This window comes from Hippocampus zosterae, chromosome 2, assembly GCF_025434085.1.
Source record: "Hippocampus zosterae strain Florida chromosome 2, ASM2543408v3, whole genome shotgun sequence".
Taxonomy (NCBI): domain Eukaryota; kingdom Metazoa; phylum Chordata; class Actinopteri; order Syngnathiformes; family Syngnathidae; genus Hippocampus; species Hippocampus zosterae.
This window is the reverse complement of record NC_067452.1, coordinates 8,197,381-8,205,669: the sequence shown is the minus strand read 5'-3', so window position 1 is coordinate 8,205,669 and position 8,289 is coordinate 8,197,381.

The following is an 8,289-nucleotide window of genomic DNA, read 5'->3' as shown; positions in this document are numbered from 1 at the left end:
GCGAGGAGAGAAACACCCTCATACTCATGCCCACGAACCAGCTAAGTTGCCTAAAACCCGACTTTCTGAATATTACCATGGTTCTTGTTTTATCCATGATTGTACAATGAGCGAGCGGCCAGGTGGTCGAATGGTTAGCGTGGAGACCTCACAAACAGAGGTTCAGGGTTCAATTCCAACTCCGGCCTTTCTGTGTTGCATGCCTTAGTGTGGGTTCTCTTTGGGTACTCAGATTTCCTCCCACATTCCAAAAACATGCGTGTGCAGGTTAATGGAACACTCTAAAATTTAGAGTCTAAATTGTTCCGAGGTGTGAGAGCGGATGGTTGTTTGTCTCTGTATGCCCTGCGATTGGCTGGCATCCCGCCTACTGCTCGAAAACAGCTGGGATAGGCTCCAGCACACCCATGACCCTCGTGAGGAAAAGCGGATAAGCAAATGGATGGATGGATGTTAGCGGTATAACGGGCTCTTAATTACATGGGTGTATTGTCATGTCCCGAAGATGGTTATTTTTCACCACTCTTTCACAACACACAACATAAACGACAGCACAAATCTCAGTCAAATTGTGTATTTTATCTCTGCATTTCAGTAATATTGTAAGCAGTGAAATATGGTGTTTGATTTATCAAGGGAAGATATAATGTCCCTTGAAATAGGTCAGCATTTGACCATTTGGTTCGACCACAATATCTGAAAGCCACCAATATACGTGAGCGTAGAAGCCATCATATGAAGGGCAAGTGTGGAAGTTACAATGCCATTTACAATAAGCAGGTAAATTTGACTATTACTTCAAATAAATTTGCACGCAATAATCAGACAAAAGAAAAGGTGAGTTGACCTTAGAAAAACATAATTTGAAGGCCATTGCTATGAACTTGCACACAGTCTGCGATAAAAGACGCGACTCCGTCAATCTGCCTCACACTCTTCGGCAACTCGCTTCTGCACCTCTGTCCTGTGAACTCTCTTCCTGAAAGCTCAAGTTTTTACTCGCTTGACTAGGCTCCCATTTTTCCAAGATGCCGCTGAAACATTTTCTTTCGTTCTCCCGCTGTTGCCAACACTGATCAGAACTGTTGTCTGTGACCATTTAGATTTTTTTTGCCCTATTGGCCCCTCTGACACGTGCTCAGAAGCCCAAACAGTCGCGCTCACAAGGTCGAAAACTGTGGGCCCCCCCCCCCAACACACACACACACTCAATAAAGGCAACTTGATAAGATCTATTCAGAGATATTGTAACTCTGAGCCAGAAGACCACAAAGTCTCAACTTTTTTTGTTGCCATTTTTTATACCATTGCTTTTTCTTTGACCTTCCTCCAACCCGCTCCTCATCACGACTGTTGATCATTATCGTGAGCTAAGCGAGACCGACCTTTTGCAACAGTAAGGTCCTTTGCAATATACCAGGCTGAAAGTTGACGCATATTACATTTGAAAGACGAATCTGGGTTTTGTATGCTTCATACGTCTACCTTTACTATTCACCCTTCATTCACCCATTTCTCATTGACCTCTGTTATTAATTACATTTTTCATTTTACCCTTATTCACTTTTGTTTGTGCCTTCTTTTAGTTAAGTTAATGATGGTATAACATCTTGTCTTTACCCTGTAATATTTCATTGGAATAGAAAATAAACAGTTTGCTGAAAAGAAGTCCAACTGGAATTCTTTGTGTGTTTGTGTGTATTCGAATCAAGACACCAACCAATAATGTGGAACGAAAACAAATTATTCAATTGTAGCTCCTTCATATATTAAAGGGTTATAAAAGGTTTTTCAGTCTGTTAAACCTTTTCAAGTAAATATAAAACAGTTGTGATGCTCCAAGAGGTGCTTGAACTTAACCCTCCTGTTGTCTTTGGGTAAAAATGACCCACCACTGTGTTAAAAACGGCCAAAAAAATCCCCTAAATGATATTCTTTTTAACTTGACTTTTCCTCGATTGGCCCCAACTGTAGAAAAAAATTGAAATCTTGTTTTTATTCACATTTACATGGAAGCTGCACCAAAAAAAGTACAAAGGTGGTCTTTGGGTCAAAATGACCCATTAGGCAAATAGAGTTGAAATCAAGGTCACAAAGTTATTTACACACCACAGCATGTATCAATGTTTTGGTTGTGTGTCAGGTCAATTAGTAGCAGATAGGTGGCGTTCTCGCAGACGGCAGAGCTCTTTTTTTGTGGATTTCAAGGGGTTGTAAAGGTGCTACAGATGACAGGACTACAAATTCTCTCTGTGCTGACCTCATGAGTGTGTGTTATGACATCGAAGAGGCTCTAGGGCTGATTTTTTTTCTGATGTCCAGCAAGACAATTGATTCAAAAGAGCAAGTGGAGGATGTTTCAGAAGAAGATGGGGAGAACTATAATCCATTCATCTTCAGAATAAATAGAAAACCCTGAAGCTGACAGAGAGACTTTCTTTTCAAAAATGGCCAAATAACATGGTCCTCAGCAGCATACAACCAACACGGCAGGCATGCAGTACAAGACGTCATAAAGATGACTCCAGGACCCACAAGGTATGCTGTTTCTCGTGCCCATGACATTGTCTCTACATTCGACCTGTTGATCACACCAGCAATATAAAAAATAATCCTGGAGATGACAAATATGGAGGGTTTTCGCACATATGGAGACAGCTGGAAAAAGATGAATGAGACTGACATGCAGGCCGACTTAGGGCTAATAATCTTCACAGCTGATATGGAGAGATCAACCCGAACCTGCTATCTCATAAGAAGAACAAGAGGAGGGTGTTCCTGGAGCAGCTAGGAAAGGAACTTTTAACTCCACTCATTGAAAGAAGGAAGCACAGAAGCCTCAGCAGCAGTTGTAAAAGCTCTTCAGAGTGCAGGAGCTCCTGAGAAACCCGAGGATCCAGCTACCACTGCCACTTCCCCAGCTCGGGCAAGTAAGAGGAAGCGATGTCAGTTCTGCCCTCAAAAGAAGGACTGCAAAACACATACCGTGTGCTGCAGGTCTAAGAAATATATTTGTAAAGGCTGTGCACTTGCATACTGCACTACATGTGCTAATTTATTGAATGGCTTATGTTTTTTATTTTCATATTTTTGTCTTGTATTGGAATGTTTTGTTTTGTCTTAAATAGATCACTGGAGTAAAAAGAAATGGAAACTTTAGTCATTGGAATGAATAAAAATGCATCCAAGACTCCTTTTTGCACATTTTTCCTTTTCTTAAGATATAGAAATGCATGCGAAGAGGCAGAACTATATCACACATATTGTGATGAAGAACAAGTTGTTTCTTCAAGCAATATGAAAAGAAAATTTGATGTTTAAAATTCAATTAAGCTGCTTACTTGGTGGGGTTTAGTGAAGACAGGTCATTTTGACCCGGAGGTCACAGGGTGTGTACAGAAAATGAGGACAACAGGAGGTGCAGGCATTAACCTTAAGGTGCCATTAATTAATTACAGCAAATGATTAACGTCATGTACGCTAAACAACCACACAAGGTTGTGCCTTGTTTAAAAAAGATGACATAAATAAAGCTTCAAATATGACGCACATTCAACAACCGGTAATACAAATGCACTTAACAATGATTAACCTCTCTATAACTTCATTATTTAGAAGTACTTAAATGAATTACAGTGGTATCTCTACTTCCGAAATTAATTGGTTCTGGAAGAAATTTCTGCGGAGTCCACCAAACAAGCAATGCTGCTGGAGCTGACAGTGCCGTGGGAAGATCGCTTGGAAGAAGCCTTTGAGAGGAAGCTCTCCAAGTACGCAGGACTGGTCAGCGACTGCCAGCTGGCTGGTTGGAGAGCAAGGTGTTTCCCTGTGGAGGTTGGTTGCAGAGGATTTGCAGCCCGTTCCTTGGCCAGAGCCTACTGTAGTTTAGGCATCGATGGAGAGAGGAAAAGGAGAGCCATCCGCAATACCACTGAAGCGGCAGAAAGAGCCTCACGATGGCTGTGGCTCAAAAGAGGAGATCCATGGAGTCATGGTAGCTAGCTAGCTGTCTGGACACAAGCCGGGACTTGATCAACCCCGGCTGGGTCACCTGGAGGAGGGCGTCTGATAGTTGAAAGACCCGAAACGTCCAGTGAATCCAGGAACATCACTGATGATGTGTCCAGACTAGGCATCAGTAGATGTATGTACACAGCGAATACCCTGAGAGATCAGTGACAGCCAGGAAAGACTGGATGACAACCATGAAGAGCGTGGTGACGACTGGAGAGTCAGTGACAGCCCGGAGAGACGGCAACCGGGGCAGAACGGGTCAGCAACCCAATCTGCATCCTCTGAGAGGAGGGACCCAACCAAGCTACGATGAACTCAATGGAAAAATACCCCCAGGGGTGCCCGAGAGGGGGGGAGGATGAGCACCCCAGTCGGACGGACACAACGGCTACAGACCCAGGCAACGGACAATCGACTTTGAGTAAAACGTGTACATGCGGCAAAGTCTGCAAGAACATCCATGGCTTGAAGATCCACCGAGCGAGGATGAAGTGCCCGTTGGGAGCAGAAACAACACAACGCACAGGTGTTACACCTGGTGAGACGCAGGAGGTGCCAGGCCCGGAGTCACCCCACAGTGCCCAGAACCTCCACGTGTTGCAAACTAATCCCTCGAGCATCAAGTCTGAAACGAGGCGGATCAAATGGCCTGCAGCTAGCATGACCTCTCTCTGGAAGCAATTCGACGACGATGTCGACCAAATTCTGGAGGCTATGGCGAAGGGACACGCCGACAGGAAGCTACAAGCTATGACAGCAGTCATTGTCAGCTTTGCAGCAGAAAGGTTTGGCGAGGAGGAGAAGAAAAGCCCGGGAACAACATACGCAAAGAATCAAAGAGCGGTAAGGATCCACAACATCAGGCAGGAGATGAAAACGCTGAAGTCCCAGTACAAGGCGGCAGGACAAGAGGAACGCACTGGCCTGGCCCAGCTAATGTGCATCCTACGGAAAAAGATTAGAGTTCTCCGCTGTGCAGAGTGGCACCGGAGGCGGCGACGCGAGAGGGCACGGAAGCGTGCTGCTTTCATCGCTAACCCCTTCAAGTTCACGAAGGATTTGCTGGGGCAGAAGCGGAGTGGCAAGCTGGTCTCCTCGCAGGAAATCATAAACCAACATCTGAAGCAGACGTACAGCGACCCCGCAAGAGAGCAGGAGCTGGGAGAATGCAACATCCTCATAGACCCCCATGAACCTGAAGAGCAGTTCGACATGTCGGAGCTGCAGCTAAAGGAAGTCAGGGAGGTTGTCTGCAGAGCAAGGGCGAGCTCTGCTCCAGGACCGAGTGGCACTTCATACAAAGTGTACAAGAACTGTCCCAAACTCCTGCTGCGTCTGTGGACAATCCTGCGAGTCTTCTGGAGAAGGGGAAGGATCCCTGAACAATGGAGAATGGCTGAAGGGGTATGGATCCCGAAGGAGGAAAACTCCACTCAGCTAGACCAGTTCCGCATCATCTCCCTGCTGTGTGTTGAGGCAAAGGTTTTCTTCAGTGCTGTTTCCAAGCGGCTGTGTACCTACCTGGCAAAGAACTCCTACATCGATACATCCGTCCAGAAAGGTGGCATCTCAGGAATTTCAGGATGTTTGGAACATACCGGTGTGGTCACACAGCTTATTCGGGAGGCCAGAGAGAACAAAGGTAACCTATCAGTGCTGTGGCTTGACCTGGCAAATGCATTCGGCTCCATTCCACACAAGCTCGTCCAGCTCACTCTGACAAAGCATCATGTACCCAGCAGATGCAGAGATCTCATCGCTGATTATTACAGCAATTTCAGGATGAGGATCTCTTCAGGAGCAATGACATCCAGTTGGCACAAGGTGGAGATCGGCATCATCACAGGGTGTACTGTCTCTGTGACACTGTTCTCGCTAGCCATGAACATGCTCACAAAATCTGCTGAGCCAGAGTGCAGAGGGCCCCGCACGAACTCCGGACAACGGCAACCACCCATCAGGGCATTCATGGATGACCTCATAGTCACGACAGAATCAGTCCCAGGCTGCCGGTGGATTCTGAAGGGTCTTGAAAAGCTGGTGGCGTGGGCCCGGATGCGTTTCAAACCCGCCAAATCAAGATCTATGGTGCTAAGGAAAGGGAAGGTGGAAAACAAGTTCCGGTTCACCATCTCAGGCACAGCCATTCCATCAATCTCAGAGAAGCCGGTCAAGAGCCTAGGGAAGGTTTTCGACTGCTCTCTGAGAGACACAAAATCTATCCAGTCGACATGCACGGAGTTGGATGGCTGGCTGAAAGCAGTGGACAAGTCAGGCCTACCGGGGAAGTTTAAAGCCTGGGTATACCAGCACGGCATTCTTCCCAGGAGCCTGTGGCCCCTCCTGGTCTACTCCGTCCCCATCTCGACAGTTGAGACCTTAGAGAGGAAGGTCAGCAGCCACCTCCGGAGATGGCTAGGACTTCCAAAGAGCCTGAGCAGCATCGCTCTCTACGGAAACAGCAACAAACTGCAACTGCCCTTCAAATCCTTGGAGGAGGAATTTAAGGTCACCAGAGCCAGAGAAGTGGTTCAATACAGGGACTCAAGAGATCCGAAGGTGGCTAAGGCTGGGATCCAAGTGAGGACTGGCAGGAAATGGAGGGCAGAGGAAGCGGTTGAAGAGGCAGATGCAAGGCTCCGGCACAGGTGCTTGACTGGAGTGGTCACACGAGGTCGAGCTGGGCTAGGATCCTTTCCATCTCCCCAGCTGAACACCAAGGGGAAGGAGGGGCGATGTCTTGTCCAGGACGAGGTGAGAGCAGCAGTGGAGGACACAAGAACCTGCAAGGCTGTGGGAATGAAACAACAGGGTGCTTGGACAAGATGGGAGAACGCAGTTGAGAGGAAAGTGACCTGGGCAGAGCTTTGGAAAGCAGAGCCTCAACGCATTAAATTCCTCATCCAGGCAGTTTATGATGTGCTCCCAAGCCCGTCAAATCTGCACACATGGGGCATAGCAGAGACACCGGCGTGCCCACTGTGCTCCAAGCGTGGAACCCTGGAACACATCCTCAGTGGCTGCACAAGGGCACTTGGAGATGGACGGTACAGGTGGAGGCATGATCAAGTCCTTAAGACTATCGCGGAAGCCATTACCGCAGGGCTGGCATGGGCTAAACAGTTCCGCCCCTCCAATAAAACCATCGCCTTTGTCAGAGCTGGGGACAAGCCTACCGCGGCCAGCAGAACATCATCTGCAGGCATACTGACATCTGCAAGAGACTGGCAGTTGTTGGTCGATCTTGAAAAAAAGCTGAAGTTCCCCAGCCATATTGCAGTTACCACCCTACGACCTGACATTGTCCTCGTATCGGAGTCCACCAAACAAGCAGTGCTGCTGGAGCTGACAGTGCCGTGGGAAGATCGCTTGGAAGAAGCCTTTGAGAGGAAGCTCTCCAAGTACGCAGGACTGGTCAGCGACTGCCAGCTGGCTGGTTGGAGAGCAAGGTGTTTCCCTGTGGAGGTTGGTTGCAGAGGATTTGCAGCCCGTTCCTTGGCCAGAGCCTACTGTAGTTTAGGCATCGATGGAGAGAGGAAAAGGAGAGCCATCCGCAATACCACTGAAGCGGCAGAAAGAGCCTCACGATGGCTGTGGCTCAAAAGAGGAGATCCATGGAGTCATGGTAGCTAGCTAGCTGTCTGGACACAAGCCGGGACTTGATCAACCCCGGCTGGGTCACCTGGAGGAGGGAGTCTGATAGTTGAAAGACCCGAAACGTCCAGTGAATCCAGGAACATCACTGATGATGTGTCCAGACTAGGCATCAGTAGATGTATGTACACAGCTGCACTAGAAAATTTTGTAAGTAGAGACACATTTTCCATGTAAAATGCCCTAATCCGTTCCAAGCCCCCCAAAAATATATGTATTCTAAAGCATAAAATTGCTTCAAAATATGGAACGAATACATGTTACAAATTAGATTCTTGCACAATAAATTGTGCAACATGTAAAAAACTAAGAAGGAAGAAAACGATGCACATTTAACTTGTAACTGCGTCCTCATCCTTTTTTTTTTTTTTGGCCTCTTTAGTTCATGTTCTCCCTCAGAAGTGTTTTTTGTATAGAAATGAGCAAAAGACGTCTGCTTTTGTCGGCTGTTAACAATCCTTCGAGAATATCCAACACAAACATCAACAGAGTGAGCGATCGCTCGACTGGTGAACACTTTTTCTGGGGATTCACATTTACATCAAATTAGCGCAACACCTCATGGCCCGACAGGTGAAAGACGAGGACCTTGCATAAACACACGTCTATCTTTGGACACAC